The sequence below is a fragment of the Eschscholzia californica genome, unplaced genomic scaffold, assembly GCF_041429995.1.
Source record: "Eschscholzia californica isolate CP2 unplaced genomic scaffold, dmEscCali1.0.p SCAF_6, whole genome shotgun sequence".
NCBI classification, from domain to species: Eukaryota; Viridiplantae; Streptophyta; class Magnoliopsida; order Ranunculales; family Papaveraceae; genus Eschscholzia; species Eschscholzia californica.
The window spans coordinates 31,090,752-31,108,926 of NW_028238483.1; the positions used below are offsets into that span (position 1 = coordinate 31,090,752).

The 18,175-nt window shown below is 35.1% G+C and overlaps 1 protein-coding gene across 2 annotated transcripts in view; it reads right to left on the reverse strand.

Moving 5' to 3' along the window:
• LOC147533499 (S-adenosyl-methionine 4-1-methyl-2-pyrrolidinyl-3-oxobutanic acid methyltransferase-like) overlaps nucleotides 1-18,175 on the reverse strand; it is an 80,815-nt gene that overhangs the window by 17,377 nt on the left and 45,263 nt on the right. The window lies entirely within an intron of this gene.

Here is an 18,175-nt window from a genome sequence, read left to right on the forward strand (position 1 = left end):
CGACAAAAGATCCTAAAGATCGTGAATGAAAAGACCCTAAAGGTCGACAAAATATTACAGTAAAATAAATACAAGAACCACCGCCTTCTTGCCGAAAAACCGTCGCCGTCACCGGAAAACCGCCGCCGACACCGGAAAATCGCCGCTACCGCCAGAAAACCACTTCCGTCATCGGAAAATCGTCGCCATCACACCACCATAGAAATCACATTACCACCACACCACGTCATGGTTGACCACCACTTTTGATTTCTACTTCTCCCAATTTCGTTCTGTTTCTGAGAATTTGATTTTATATTTCATATCCCAGACAAAGAGAAAACTCACAAGTTTGAAAATCCAATAATGAATACGATTTCTCGGTCTCTTTCTCTAGATCTCTTCTCCAAGCAGAAGATTCTCACTACTAGAAGATTGTAACAGTTGATGCTTCATCCATGGATAATTCTCGTCCTAAAACTCTTCATCCATGATAGATTGAATCTTGTTGGGGTTTTGATCAAAACTTCCAGAGATTATAATCTAGGGTTTTTACTGTCTATGTAACCCCAATTAAGAGAGATCCAAGATTCATTTGCAAGCAAAGAAGAAACAATCAAACAAACTTCATTAACCTAGTATGCAAAAGAAAGTGCAGGACGAATATGTAGTTACTCACGGACTATCTACAAGAAACTATATAAAGGAAAACTTACGAACTACTAAAGTAATTCAAGTATAAGAAGCCTCTCTCTCTCTCTAAAATCTCTCTCTAACCGTTTTTCTCAGATCTGTGATTTCCGTCCGGCGAAGGGTCTTCCCTTCGCCCATATTTGTCTATTTGAACTTTTCACTCCAATTTATGACACCTACTTTTGTCTTGATCATTTTTTGGTCATTTTTTTTGCTAATTCAGTTTTGACCTCCATTTTATTAGACTTCATCTAAGCTATTGTTAATGTCATATTTTTGTCCGAAAATTATCTCTGACTTCTATTATTTATCTAATAACCAACAAACATTGGTTAGTTTCATGCATTTCTATGATGATTCAATCATCAATAAAATTTACGCAAATCTCATTTATTTTTATGTGGAAATATAAAATTAACTTATTTTGAAATTAAATTTTAAATATATGTTAAAATAATGACAGAGAGATAGTATGCCCACCAAAAAATGTCTTTGAGTTGTAGTTTACAAATACATATATGTGACAAGTGAAAATTTACTTTCTACTAATTTTAGGTTAGCGAAGGCTAACTTAAGATCCAGGTGCCATCCATTGTAGTTTTCTTTTCATCAATGGGTTTATATTCATTCTAAACTCAACTCTTTCAACTCATTTTTATTTCACGGAAAGTTTAATATACACTTACTTTTTTTTTCTATCACACTCACATCTCTTTAATCAATTAACGATATTTGATAAAATTTTCACTGTTTAGTTTTTTAGTTATGTTTTTTTATTTTTATTTCACATTCTTTCGGCGAATTAGTATTTTTCATATTCAAATTGGAATGAATTGAAAAGATATACTAAAATTTGTGAATTTTCTCATCTAATTTTGCGTCAAAATGAAAACTCGGTGTGGCCAACTATATATATTAATATAGCTATATGTTTTGAATTTTTTCCAATTCATTCAAATCTCTATCTACTACTACTAAAATGTGCCCTCACAAGCAAAAATTCCTGGATCCGCCACTGACTGTCTTGACTGAGATGGACGAAGCAACAGTAAAATATTAATAGAAAATAAGAAAGCAAGTGTAAGGATGAAGAGGGCAAAAAACTAAAGTAGCATCTTGTACATCTTAATATCTTATAAATATGAATATCTGAAATATGACAAAATGCAAGTTAGTCCTACCACTTAATTCCATCATTTGTAGCTACCGTAATATCTAGGTTCTCAGCAGTAAATACAGGTACACCATCTATGCTTCTCATTCCACTATTTTGGGTGATCGCCTTAAACAGTTTTCTGTATGCCTTGACTTGTGCAGACAACAAATGGTTACCAAAGAAATATTACTAGAAATAAGAAGAGAGAGAATAAAATAGAGAGAGCAACATAAGAGAGTGAGAGAGAAAAGATGAAGATTAGGGGGCAATGTTTGATCAACTCAATTTTTAAACTAAAAAAAGAATACATCTCATAAGTCCATATTCATTGACCAAGTCTTTATCCCCCGAAGATTTTTCTTTATTCCCCTAAGCCGCAGCAAAAAAAAATTGGGTATGGAATCTTAAAAGTTGGAGGGGAGGGGGTGTTAATAAGCTCCTGCTTCAGCAAAGGAAAAAATACAATGCAGCTCTAACTGCACAGGAAAACATAAATTTTTTTCATCTTGAAATGCTCTTGACAGTACAAAAAAAATTCCATTTTTTGACAGAACTACATCTTTCCATTTATTGCATGTCTCATCCGAGAAGGAAATCTTGTTTAATATATTTTCTTCCATATATTTACCTACTATATTTTCTTTATCTCTTTCTAAAAAATTGGATGATCTTGTTCCTTTAGTGTTCATGAAGAAATCTATGATGAAGCAAACATTATGGGGTTTAAAAAATTATTTTTAACAGATCTAAAAGATATAACATCAAAGTTACAGGGAGTAATTTTCTTGTACAAATCTAGAGGTTTTTTTAAAACAACTTTGGATTTTTTCATGTAAAAGGTTTGAAAGTTTGAAAGCTTGAAGTTGAAATAATTTAGTTGCAGGTCTGTATGAGGATGACGATGATATTAGGAAAAATTATATATTTTTTTGGGAGATTGTGACATTGACCTCCAGTTTTATACCGATATTAGGACTACACCCCCGTATTTTTAAAACTTTTGATTTACATCTCCACATGGGCGGAAAACATTAACTTCTATTTAAACATCAAGTGTGCGAATCATACATGTAAATGAGGACAAAAATGCTCTTATATATAATTTTGATATTGATCCCCCACTTTTGTATCGATGACTATTCCCTCGTTTTTTTTTCACAACTTTTGATTTACACCCCTTCGTGGACAAAAACGTTAACTTCTAGTAAAATGTCAGTTGTGCGCATCACACTTGTGAATCAGAACAAAAATGTTCTTGTTTACATTTTAATTTTCATCTGAATACCTTCTTCTTTCTTTCATTAATAAACTTCATCTACCACAAACAACCATTCTTCTTCATCTACTGCTACCACCATTGATGCATCTTAGAGAAGGACAATGGGTAACCAACAATGTCGACATTGAAGATGAGAGGATTGAACTTTAGTTGAGAAAATTAGAGCGAAGAAAACGAAGAAAATTTGGAGAAGTTACAATAGTTCTTTCTTCTGAAGATCAACAAAGCATTTTTTTGGTGTTTTTTTTTCAAAATGAAGTTGGATAATTGTGTTTAAAGCTTGTATGGTTGTTTTTGTTTGAACTGTTGGGTGATGGAGCTTGTTGGGTGGGATTTGGATTTAGCTCCTAATATTGTTTATCCTAACGTTGAGTTTGCGAAAATTGATCATCCAAATGATACTAATTCTAATGCTTAAAGGAAAAACCTTTTAATGAAGCAAATCATCGAACATGGAACTGGTGATGCACTTGATATTTTTTTTCCTTTTTTTTGGTTTGTACGATGGTGATGGTGATGATCAATGTCTTATACTTTTTTCTTAGAAAGTTAAGAAATTTGAAAAGTATATACAGTACATGATATTTGATTATGTACTGTACATAACAAAATGGCTTATATTTTCTGTATAAATTGGAAAAGTGTACAAGACATAATCATATGTACAGTACATTTAATTAGGTGTGGTACATGACAAAATGTCTTATACAAGAAATTTGAAAAGTGTATAAGAAATAATCATATGTATAAAGCTAATTCTAAGTCATGGTATGTGGCCTGTGGATTTGTGGACTTACAAATTATTTCAATCCGTATAAAGCTCGATTAAGTTTTGGTGAATACATGGTATGTAGGTTGCCTACAAGAAATTTAAATCATTCAGGAATATTTATATAAATATTTGGGTCGGCTACCCCTTAGCATGGAGCGCATAACCCGACCAATTAGCTATATTGGGCCGGGCTCCTTGCCGACTCTTTGAGCATCCCGCAATCAGATCTTTCTGCGCCTTATGCTCCTATCACACTGGTCACATCTTTCGATCAAATCGATGCTCTTTATGTGTAGTCTGCTGTAAGTTCTCGTCGTCGTTAGTCGCAAATCATCCGTATCAACCGCAAATCGTAGTTGGTTTTTAGCTAAACATTATGATCTCTAAAACAATTGAACTTGATGATCTTCATCATTTGTCTTATCCAAAAAATTGATCTCGTTGTCATCTTGATTGAAAGGTATCTCCGATACCTTCAAATTCATCATCTGATTGAGAACCTTCATCATCAAGAAGATAACCAGAAATACAACTTTTCGACATCAACACGTATCTAGCTGAAATTTTAGCTTATGCAAAAGCAACTGATATATTTGAAAAAGTCAAGAAATGTAATCCCTCCGTCCCATTTTGTTTGGTTTTATGGATGTCCCAAAATATTTGTTCTCTTTCCTTTTATAACATTCATTTAATTATTAAAATGATGAAACTTTCAAGACTACCCTTTAGTTTGAATACTATTCAAAGGTTTTAATTAGTTCTACTCTTCCACCAATATTGTATTTAATAAAATACTCTATATTAAATGAGGGTAGTTTTGGATTGGAAAAGTCCTTTATATCTGTCAACAATAAATAACATTCCTTGATAAGTTGAATTCTCTAAAACTACAAACAAAATGGGACGGAGGGAGTATTAGTAAGGGTAATAATTTCCTTGGGAGGAAACATGTATACGATAATAACAAAGTCCTTAAAAGCCAATCTGGTGTTATTCCGCACGCGCCACGCATTGACCCTTTATTGACTATTTTCTTTTTAAGTTTTAATTGTGCAATAGAAGTGTAGATTGTTCTATCATTGCTTCAAACAATTACTTTGGAATATTCATTTTATAGAGACAGGAAATCTATGATCTGCACATACTTCTCATGACCAATAAAGCACATACTTCTCATGACCAATAAAGTAACCTTCTCATATTATAGCGTCACATATAGAGACGGTTAGTAATAATAATTCGAGTAAGTTTTGTTTATGTTTTATAAAACTAAATCAGAAAAAATAAGTTTACGTAATTTACTCGTTTGAAGACACTAACGATTTAGTTGTGTAAATGTAGAACCTTGCAACAGCCAAATAATGTTAGATGAAACGGACTGAGACATTGGCTCAACACGATGTCTTTAAGACAAAAACTCACCCATGTTCCTCATATTAGAAACGCTATGCACATGATAGATAATTGCCTCTAGGATTCAACAGACACTCAGTGACAATATTTGTTCTTGATATGTAAGATCTTGACAGTATGTCTCGAAAGTAAAACTAAGGCTTCAGAAGAAGTCATAAAAAAAATAATAAAGGAAGAAAATGACAAAACTTTTGTTGAGTGTTTAGAACAAAGAGGAGGACCACTTTATATAGCTTCACAAGCCCAAAAGTTATGTCACATGATTACAACATTCAGAATGGACGTTTCAGATTTTGACAACAAAAATCTCACGAATCCATCGACTACCCTTACTCTTAAACCTTTAAGATGTAAGAGAAAATATTATCGAGCATGAGAGAATATGCCATTTGATGTGGTATTAAAGGTCAAATAAATATTTTTTATAGCAAATAAATCAGATATTAAACGATTTGGTAACCAAGGCAATAAAACCATTTGACTCGTTCAGTTAGGTCTTAGGGTCTATTCGTTTAGCTGCATAGTAGAAAATGTAATGAATTAAATCCACTATATATTATGGTGAAGTGTGATTATTAAAAAAATCAATTATTGGTTTTTTTTGTGAATATAAGTGATGGATATATTCCCTCGGTCAGAAGGAATGGTATTCTTCCGAAGGAGTGTCCTTCGACCAAGGTGTCAATGCGTACGATTTGGCGAATAGGATCTGAATGACCTTACTCGGAAGATCATTAGTCCGGTTCAATTAGGGGTTGTAATGCTTAGCTAGAAGCCAACTACGATCGTCGGATAACTCCGGTAATCCGCGGCTAACATAGACCGGATCCTACAAGGGTTACACATAAGAGTGATGGTTTGAACATAGAGAATTGACTAGTAACAGACTGACATATAACTGGATTGGACATTATAAGTAAGACCAATTAGTTCGGAGGAGTCCGAATAAGAGATAAACACATCCGGGCCTTAAAGAAGGACCCGGAAAGGCTTTAAGTGGCCCGGCCATGTGATGCCCAACCTTAGCAAGGGGCCGGCCATTACATGGCCAGTTAGGCCCCAAGTGGGCCGGCCAAGGAAGCCCATAAAGGGCTATGTTGGCCGGCCACACCAAGGAACCCTAAAAAGGTGTTTTGGGAAACATCTTATAATTAGGCTTTAGTAATCCTAGTTTGGGTCAAATACCTTTTCTAGGGATTTCTTTATACCTAATTAGACAACCTAAGAGAGAACAACAACAACTCAAAAGAGCTCTCAGAGAGAAAGAAAATTACAACTGAAAGAGTTTAGAATATACATCTCAGAGAGAGAGAAAAGGAGTTTTCTCAATTATCTAGTCAAGAAAAAGGAGTTCTTCATCTCAACCTTCAAGAAGGTCCTAGCTGACTGAAAGGAGGGAGTTCAAGTTATACACTCGGTATCTCAAGTAGAGGAGCAACAATTGGGGCTCTTATCTTCCGAATACTGGTCGGGATTTAGTTCGTGGGAAAGCGGTTAAAGGTAATCTTCTTTCTATTTTAGTTCATTGATATGTTCATGTGGTAGTCTAGTGTTAAACATATAGATGTTTGAGATTCCGCTTACAACACTAGTTAGATGATTAGTATGTATTAGATACCTACATATCCTTACAATAAGTCGTAGCCCGGGGAAGATCTTCTACCGAACCATGATAGATATTGGTGTTTCTTATTTTCTATCCATCGCTCTAGTTATCACATAATCTTGAAATTTAATCGTCCCTTTTTAACTTAGTTCACAACCCTTTGATCAAACAAAATCATCGTTTGTATCCCCTTTATCATTCATTAATTTAGTTTTTCTTCCTCTTAGCAACGTGGTTGGTGATACACCAAGTGGTTGGTGATACACCAACTAATTTGAGGGCTTTCAATAGGTAAAAGTATATGTTGAAGTCATGAACTAAGTAAGTATTATTTCTCTTGAACTTTTTCTTTTTTTGATTGCTAAAAGAGGCGAAGTCTTGGGCATACCCCAGACCTAAGATGATGGCGCACACCACGTGTCAAGAAATCGACTTGGCTCTCCCTTTTCAATGGTCTTTGATATATTTAGTGTTCAGTCCTTAGAAACCGGTGTTCACATCCCTCTTGATGAGAACCGGTGAAAAGATTGAGAGCTTTAAACATACACAAACACACCGACTTGTTTCTTTTGTAGAGTAAAACTCTTTTATGATCTCTCTAAACAGAGCAAACAAGAGGGGGGCTTCTGCTAAAAAATTATCTTCCAAAATTGAAATAAGAGGGATGGAGATTAGATGATTGAAATGTGTACTAGGTACGCTTTCCTTAAAAGCATTATCTGCCCCTTCTCGGTCGAGATTACTTGAAGGTTAAAAGGAAAATTGCTTCCCAAGATATGACAAACCTTTGTGAAATTACACCAAGTAATTTGTGAAGATTTCACTTAAGGAGCACTAGAACGCATTGAAGATGGCAACTGTGGCAAAAGATATTCTGACATAGTTTCTCCATATTGTTCATACACTTTTAGTTTGTTTAGAGAAAATTTTATTTATAGAAAACAAAAACACTTATCCAGTAAAATTTTTTTTCACAAAACGATGCATCTCCTCACATTTTTATCAAAAGATATAACTATTAGGCATAAAATTCAAATTCAGGTATATAAAATATTTGAGTTATTTCTTTTTTGTCCCCTTACTTTGTGACCAACTTCCTTTTTGGCCCCCTGTTTTTCGTATATTCAAATTTAACCCCCTTTTGTTAACACCTGTAGTTAACTTCCATGGTTAATTTTTTTGTTTCCATTATTACCCTTCTTAAAAAAGTGATTTTTTAATTCAAAATTGGCCCCCTTTTGATATGGATCAATTCCCAAAAAATTACAACCTTTTAAGACCAAACTAGGGGATCAAAATGGAATTCACTTAAGAAAAAAATTTAAAACATTAGATACCTCATCTCGCCATTTCTCTCTCTTCCATTTCATCACCTCTCTCCTCCACATCATCTTTTCCGGCGAAGGTCGCTGGCCAGTAAAATTTTTCGGCGACCTTCAATTTCTTCTTCTTCTTCTTCTTCTGTCTCTCTCTCTTCATCTTCATCATTGATCTCCCTATATAAGAGACCTACTAAATCCCTCAGAATCAGCTCCCCTTGACGACCAGTGTTCAAATCCCATGGTTGCATCTTTTGCTTTTAATTTCTTTTGCTTTTATGAAGAATTGCTAAAGAGCATTGTTATTTGCTCAGTCACACTCTTAATTTTTGAGTTCCTTATTCGGTTCAAACTTCCTTTAACTGAGATGGCATCAGGGATGTCAACGGTGCGGGGTTGGGACGGTTCATCTCCTTCCCAACTCCGTCCTGTTAGTGAACGGGTTTTACCATAACCTTCCCAATAATTAATCGGGGTGACTATTCAATTACCATACCCGCCCTAATTAAAAATTGCTAAACAATTACCGCCCCCCATGCCCTGTTTAATATGAAATGAGTCGGGTTGGGTCAGGTTGAAATAAAATACCTTGTATTTTGTTTCACAAAAGTTATTTTAGTTTGAAGTAACATAACAATTGTTAACAAAATTTTATAAGATTTTGAGTTTATCAATCATAAACACTACAACTACTTAAATAATATAAAACATAAAATAGTTAAATTGATAATATATTAAATGAAACATATATTTTATATATAACATACTAATCGGTTCGGGGCGGGGTTTACTATCTAATACCAAACCCGCCCTGAACCCGATTAGTTTTTTTAACTTCATACCAAACCCGAACCGTTTAATAAACGGGTCGGTAAAACTCGTTCCATTAGGGGCGGGTTTAGGTAAAAACCCGCCGGTTCGGATTAAATTGCCACCCCTAGATGGCATAAACTTAAAAGACTCACATTATTATGCTTTGTTACATTTTTTAGTATGTACCTTTTTTTAGTTGAAGTGTTATTGAACAATTTAATACAGATATTTTAGAAAATTTGACAATGGTTTCTAAAAGCATTAGTTTTTTCAGATGTACAATAATTGTCAAAAAAAAAAACTTCTGATACGATTGTCTACAATATAAAATTAGACCAAAAGATCTTCTATTACCTGTTGCCTCAGAAAATTAAGATAAATGTGAGAATCGTAATACAAAAATGGCACGTGAACTTCAAAATTGCCACACACTATATTTTGCAAGTCTGTTTAGAGTTTTTAGTTGAAATTAATTTGATAGAACTTTAGGCTAACCCTATCTAACATAGAATCCTGGTTCTGCCCCTGCATGAAGACATGAATTTTTGGATGTTGTTTGGTTTAGCTCTTCTAGCATCTGTATTAACACGAAATCATGTTTTAGAGAGAGAAGTGAGAGTCAATGTTTTAGAGAGAGAACCTAAAGTCAATGTATTAACACGAAATCATCTGTATTAACACTGAAACCAATGTCCTGGCGAAGGGGGTCCTCCCCTTCGCCGGAGCTTTAGAGAGAGAGAGAAAGTAGAGAGGGAGAAAGAAAGAAAAAAAATGAAGGTCATCGCAATGTACTAGCGACGACCTTCGCCGGAGAAGATGACGAGGTGGCGAGTGGTATGATGTGGAGGAGAGAGGCGATGAAATGGAAGAGAGAGAGAGAGAGAGAGAGAGGGAAAGATGAGGTGTCTAATGTTCTTAATTTTTTTCTTAAGTGAAGTCCATTTTGACCCCCTAGTTTGGTCTATAAAGGTTGGAATTTTTGGAAATTGATCCATATTAATAGGGGGCCAAATTTGAATTTACGAAAACAAGGGGCCAAAAAGGAAATTGGTCACAAAGTAGGTGGCCAAAAAGGAAATAACTCAAAATATTTTAATTAATAACTTGTCCAAAAATTCCAACAATCCCCCACTTGGACAATTATTAAGAAAACACTTTTGCCAAATATAATTGTAAGTAGTATGTATGCTAGAGTATGATATCTTTCGATTTGAACGATACCTTAGTGTAAGTGCACAAAGTTTTATCGAAATTTCAGGTAGCTTGTAGCTTTGAACCAGTTATTCCTTGTGATAAAATCGGTAACACCACACACTCAATACATTTGTTCTTTTGCTCCACACTTTTCTCGCTTAGCACTTACATGGCCGTGTGCTTCTTGGTTTCATGACCTATCCTTAGATAAAGTCTAAATCTAATGAGAGGCAGCACCACCTCTAAGTTCACATAGTTGAAGTTCTTCCAGTATCTTTATTAATTTAGAGTTACTTGTCTTTGACTGAACTTCATTAAGAGTCAACCTCAATCCCTAGCAACCAACACTTATCATCTCAGATAGGGTCAAATATGGATTTTAAGTGTTGAAACTAGTCACTTATCAAAGACTTGTTGTTTCCCATTGGATTTAAGACTAGTAATTTGTTAGTGTTAGATCGAGTTGCCGTCAATGATGTCTTTTATTTAAAGAATTCCAACCCCATCTATCTAGACGTAAACTTTGACGTACATCTAGTCAGAGGTTTGGTAAATTGATTTACTAAATGGTCTCAAATATAAGAAATTGTAATTTCATCATGTTATGTACTTCACATTTAGTATTATAGACCATGTCTAATCTTCTCATTATTTACGTTATATGCACAATCGCATTTAGACGAACACAACTAGGAAATTGAGAATTAATTTCACATAATAAAATCTTTAAACTTCCGCATCTCTTTGTTTATTAGATTTAAATCAAATAATTTAATTAGACACCCCCACAAATTTGAGATGATTGATAATTGATTGTTTCTCGCTCTTATTATATCACTTTGTATAATCTAAAGAAACATCCAGTAGTAAATAACATATAACATCTCACATTTGATACTGGATTTGCCACTCTAAAACATTGTTACCACTTCCATAATGTTTTCTCAATATTATGAGACACTTAATTCTCATTGTAATTAAATTAACCCCCACTATTTTAAATATATGGTAACATGACTTTATGTTATCCCCATGGATTCACAAAGAAAAAGATCAGACACACGGAAACTATGATAGAAGTTTCACCTTTTCCATAAGCATCACATATAAGTTCATTTCTCAATCATACAGATGTCAAAACCCTTCGAGCGGTAGAGATGGTCTCTAATGGCCCTGGTTAAGTGGTAACAACTCTCCTAACATCACATGCATTGTTCTTTTAGCCATTCCACCATTGTGCGCAACTTTTTGTTCCAAATAGATCTTTGAGCCAAATAAGTATTATAGTTTAGTTTCATTCTCTTTAATTTGACGAAGGATGCCTCTCTTGGATCACAATACCTGTCTTTCTTCTTGAGTCACAAGTACTTATTCTTTCCTTCCATTTGATATCTAGTTCTTTGATATAATCATGGACATTCTGTGTTTCTTCACTCATAATTTGATTAGGGAGTGTTTATTCAATAAAACTTGATATAATCTCCCTTACAAATAAATAAAATAGCATGTAGATAAATAAATTCCAATGCCATAAGAACAGATTTGAAGAAAAACCGAGAATAGAAAAATCAAATCCTAGAAACCAATAGCATCATGTGAGATAGAAGAACTCAATCAAGAGAAGAAGCAGAGTAAGAAGATAGTTGACTAAACTGAATTACCAGATTCTATGGGCACTCACCTCCTGTGTGTGAAACTCACGTGTATGTTTAAGTGTTAGTTACAGTCAGTTAGTCACTAAACTAATTGTGGTTTAGTTAGTTAATCTGTAGCTAACTTACTCATCCTTTCTCTCTCTAGAATATCATTGTAAATCTATAAGTAGAAGATTGGATTGTAATAAGACTAAGAAAGTTATCAAATTGATTAACTTCCGTTTACATGGTATCAGAGCCCTAATAGTGATCTTCAACTCCAAAATCAAGAAGTTTGAAAACCTAATTGGGACGAAATACAAATAGTGAAAGAAGTTAAAATCTTCTGCAAATCAACGAATCAGAATTTTAATCTTCTCCTCTTTTCGATAGCAAGAATTCGATCTTCTGTGTGAAAGAACCAGAGACGAAATCATAACTATCCTCGATCTTCTGTGTGCAAGAACCAGAGACGCAAATCATCTTCCTTCTCAATCTTCTGTGTGAAAGAACCAGAGACGAGATAAATCATCAATGGAAATTCATCCACATCAAGGTATGAATACTAATCCAAATCAAATTACTCACAATGCAAATATTACTAGTCTAATTTCCATTAGGTTAGATGGATCAAACTTTCTAATATGGAAAGATCAAATTGAGAATGCCCTAATAGGAAATGACCTAGTCTGTTATATTGATGGTACTTATCAAGAACCACCACAAATTACTGTAATTGAAGGTAGAGATGTAGTCAATCCAAACTATCTTCAATGGAGAAAGAATGATAGTTTTGTTAAGGCCTGTATTAAAGCCACCATTGATCAATCAATAGCTTCTGATGTATTGGGGCTAAAAACAGCTAGAGAAATATGGCAATACCTAGAAATGATCTATCTTCAAGATTTTGAAGCAAAGAAATCGACCCTAAGAAACAAACTTCAAAATATTAAGAAAGGGTCATTATCAATTTCTGAGTATCTAAGTAAGATCAAGAACATTGCTGACTCTCTAGTAGCAGTAAATGATAGAGTCAATGATTTGGAATTGTCAAGAATTGCTCTTCAAGGATTAGGAAGAGAATTCTCTCAATTTGTTATAGCTGTCCAAAATAGAGATGGAGCTCTCAACTTTACTGAACTAAGAAGTAGGTTGATCCATCATGAGCAATGGCTAAAGGAACAGGAATCAAGTGATGACAATGAAGCTTTCTTTGTAAAGAAATACCAAAACAAGAATGTCATGAGATCACCATTCCAAAATCAAAGATTGGTAGGTCAAAATCAGACTTTAGAAGGAAATCAAACAAGAAATTTTAACAGACAGGCTATCAGATCAAACACAAATCAAACAAGAAATAACTTCTTTGATTTCACCACTGTCCCATGTGGTATTTGCTACAAATGGGGACATACAGCAAGGCAATGCAGACTAAGATTCAAGGACTTTTCAGAACCTTCCTCAAGTAAACCCCTTGTGAGAAATTTTGCAAACTTACATTTGCAAGAAATTGAAGAAGAAGAAGAAGAAGATGAGGACTGTGATTTTGCAGACCAGATCATAGAAGAAGAGGAACAAGCACATTTCAATGTTGAAGAAGAAGCACATCTCTCATCTTCCTGCACCAAAGATAAAAAGTGGATTGCAGACACTGGAGCAACAAGTCATATGACCCATTCAAAAGGGAACTTAAGAGACAGTACTCCTTATCAAGGTACAAATGGAGTTCTCATTGGAAATGGAAAATCAATGAACATTGATAGCACAGGGAAAGCAACTGTCATAGCTGGCACATCTCACTTTGAGCTGAAAAAGGTACTTCATGTACCATCTATTCAAAAGAATCTCTTGTCTATTTCTAAGTTTACCAAAGAAAACTTTTGTAGTGTAGAATTCCTACCATGGGGTTTTCTGATTAGAGACCTATGGTCAAAGGAAATACTAGCTGATGGACCTATGATCAATAGCCTTTACAACATTGACTTTACCATCAGTCCTCATAGTGTACACCAAGACCAAGATGAAGAAGCATACTCTGTTAGTGCTTCTGCCAAAACTTGGCATTATAGGCTCGGGCATCCATCAAGAGAGATTGTCCTAGACTTAGAAAAGAAGAAAGAGATAAAATTAACCTCAAGAGACTTCCCTTCTGTTTGCTCTTCATGTCAATTGGGCAAAAGTCATAGATTACCATTTGTTCAATCTGAAAGTGTATCCACTGTTCCTCTTCAATTAATCCACTGTGACATATGGGGACCTGCACCTATCACTACACAAACAGGTATAAGGTATTATATCTTGTTCATGGATGACTTCAGCAGGTTTGTGTGGATATATCCCATGAAAGCAAGGTCAGATAGTCTAAATTGCTTCCTTCACTTGCAAAGACACTATGAAAAACTATTCTCAACTTCTATCAAGTGCCTTCAAGGAGATGGTGCACCTGAACTAGCAAAAGGAGATTTTAGAGAATACTTAAACAAAAATGGCATTTTGTTTAGAAGTTCCTGCCCTTATACTCCTGAACAAAATGGGAAGGCTGAGAGGAAGAATAGGCATGTCACATCCATAGGCAATACTTTGCTCATCCAAGCTTCAATGCCCAAGCAGTTTTGGTTTCATGCTTTTGATGCTGCAGCCTATATCATCAACAGGACACCTACTAAGGTACTTTCTAACAAAACTCCATATGAAATGTTGTTTCATAAGACTCCTGACTACTCCATGATAAAGGTCTTTGGCTCATTGTGTTATCCTTATCTTGGAGACATTAAAAAGGACAAATTGAGTCCTAGGTCAGCTAGGTGTACTTTTATTGGGTACAGTCCAACCCATAAAGGATACAAATGCCTTGACCTGTCTACTCAGAAAGTCTACAATTCTAGACATGTTATATTTGATGAATGCTCTTTTCCCTTTGCTGAAAAGCCATTAACCATTTCTTCACCTACTAAGGAGCATCTATCTACCTATCAAGTATTACCCTTACCCTCTCTGGCTCCTAGTCCACTACAATCAATTCCACCCTATCACACAGATTACTCCACTTCTGATCAAGAGATTTCATCTTCACAACCATCATCTTCATCAAGTTTTGTAACTCCTTCTGATTCTCCTGACATCATTTCCTCTCCTGCTTCTCCTGGTTCTCACAATCCAATTGAATCACCACCTACCCAAATGGAACCATCATCCCCATCTGTAAACAACCTCCACCCAATGCAAACCAGATTAAAGAGTGGAATTACTAAGCACAAGAACATCCCTGACCATGTGGCTCACTTTACAACTCCACATGCCTTCTCCTCTTTATACATAGCTGCAGTAGCACCTATTCCTGAACCAAGGTCATTTAAGGAGGCCATCAAATCTTAGCATTGGCTTCAAGCTATGCAAACAGAATACAAAGCACTTCTGCATAACCACACTTGGACCTTAACTCCTTCACTTCCCTCTATGAACATTCTTGGCTGTAAATGGATCTTCAAAGTAAAGTATAAATCAGATGGATCTCTTGAGAGATACAAAGCAAGGTTAGTTGCTCAGGGATTTGATCAAAACATTTAGACCAGTGGTCAAAATTCAGACAGTGAGAGTTACTCTAACACTTGCAGTAACTCATAAATGGAGTATTCAACAATTAGATGTATCAAATGCCTTTCTCCATGGGGATCTTTCAGAAGATGTTTATATGAAGCAACCCCCTGGTTTTGAGGATCCCCAACATCCAAATTTTGTTTGTCATCTCCATAAATCCCTATATGGACTCAAACAGGCACCTAGGGCCTGGTTTACAAGGATAGCTACTTATCTACTTGGTTGGGGTTTTACTCGAAGTTCATCTGACACTTCTATGTTCATCTATCACAATAATGAACATTTATTGATCTTCCTTCTGTATGTTGATGACATTATTCTCACTGGTTCCAGTGAGAACTTGATGTCCAAGTTGGTTATTGATCTAGGCAGAGAGTTTGCAATGAAACAACTAGGGTCTCTTCATTTTTTCTTGGGAATTGAGGTCCACCAGGTTATCAACTCTTCTTCCCTTCAACTTACTCAATCCAAGTATGTTACTGAGCTTCTTCATAAGGCTGAGCTTCTTGATTGTAAGCCTAGTCTGGTTCCAGTCTCACATGGCAAGAGGGTTTCAAAGTTGGATGGAGAACCACTTGAAAGTCCTTTGTTTTATAGAAGCATTGTGGGAGGTCTTCAATATGCAACCATGACAAGGCCTGATATCACTTATGCAGTGAACTATTTGGCACAATTTATGCATCAGCCTAGGTCTTCCCATCTTGTCTTACTGAAAAAGGTTCTTAGATACCTCAAAGGGACTATAGGGGCTGGGATTATCATCTCTCAAGGGGACTTGTCATCTCTTCATGGGTTTTCAGACTCAGATTGGGGCAGTTGCCCAGACTCCAGAAGGTCTACCAGTGGTTTTTGTATCTTTCTTGGTTCTACTCCTGTTTGTTGGTCTTCAAAGAAGCAAGATATAGTGTCTAGATCTTCAACTGAGGCAGAATATAGAGCCTTATCTTTGGCTACCTCTGAATTGTTATGGATTTCTTATCTTCTCAGAGAACTTCATGTTCAGATTAAGCTACCTATAGTACTATTTTGTGACAATATGGGAGCCAAGTACTTAGCCTCAAATCCAGTCCTTCATGCTCGAACAAAACATGTTGAGATTGATTTTCATTTCATAAGGGACTTGGTTTCAAGTAACACTCTTGGTGTTCAATTTATCTCCTCCAATGAGAACCTGGCAGATATCTTTACCAAGGGAGTGTTATACTCTACATTGGATTTCATTAGAGGCAAACTCATGTTTCTCCCCAATTCGAAACATGGGTTTGAGGGGGGTTGTGAGATAGAAGAACTCAATCAAGAGAAGAAGCAGAGTAAGAAGATAGTTGACTAAACTGAATTACCAGATTCTATGGGCACTCACCTCCTGCGTGTGAAACTCACGTGTATGTTTAAGTGTTAGTTACAGTCAGTTAGTCACTAAACTAATTGTGGTTTAGTTAGTTAATCTGTAGCTAACTTACTCATCCTTTCTCTCTCTAGAATATCATTGTAAATCTATAAGTAGAAGATTGGATTGTAATAAGACTAAGAAAGTTATCAAATTGATTAACTTCCGTTTACACATCATATACATTATCAATGTTAGGAAAATAAAAATGTAGAATTTTAAATTAAAACCCTGTTTATAATTTCACTTTCTAAGGTTTCATTTCTTCTTGTTGTATTCAATTCGTCGATCACTAAAACGCATGCAAGTGATAAATGTCAACAAAAGATAACCTGCATTATCTACCAAATGATGCTTGCTCACAATATTTATTCTAACTAGGATCTAAAAAAAAGGATGAGTGATCCTTCATGGGACTTGGTTTAAAAGTCATCTTGCTCTTTCCTTGAAAATTAATATGAGACACAAATACTATCAAATGCAAAACATGATATAAAACTTATCCGATGATAGTTAGTAGTAGGAATGTTACGTGATCCAATTCCAAACGGGTCTTAAAAATGCAAATAAGGGTCTTAAAAATGCAAATAAGAGGGATGGAGATTAGAGGCTTGAAACGTCTACTAGGTACACTTTCTTTAAAACATTATTTGTCCCTTCTCGATCGAGATTACTTAAAGGTTACAAGGCAAACTGCTTCTCAAGATATGACAAGCCTTTGTGAAATTACATCAAGTAATCTGTGGAGATTTCACTTAAGGAGCACTAGAACACATTGAAGATGACAAAGATAATCTGGCATAGTTTCTACGTATTGTTCATACACTTTTAGTTTCTTTAGAGAAAATCTTACTTATAGAAAACAAAACGACACTTTTCAAGTAAAAAAAGCTTTTCACAAAACGATGTAGCTCTCCAAATATTTTTATCAAAAGACATATCGATTAGTCATAAAATTCAAATTCAGTTACATAAAAATTCCAACAACTTCATCTTCCATTTCAAACCGAAAGTTTCCCTCTGTTCTTGTTGTACTGGATATGGAATTAACAGAGAATAGTTAACCTTGCAAACTTTCCGTGGGATTCTCTTCTATCAAAAGCATGGGTTTCAGCATAATTTGGGATGACAGTTGGAAAATTTTGAATTTCAGTTCAAATGAAATTTAGTCTTAGGAGAAGACAACTAATAGTCCTTTGTGGCAGAATTCTTAGTTAGACCATGATTGAAAATGGTAATTAAGAATCTACCCAATTATAAACCATACAATCCATCACCATTGTCCAGATTATGGGTAGCACAATTTAGTTTATATAACATATTCTTGAGATAA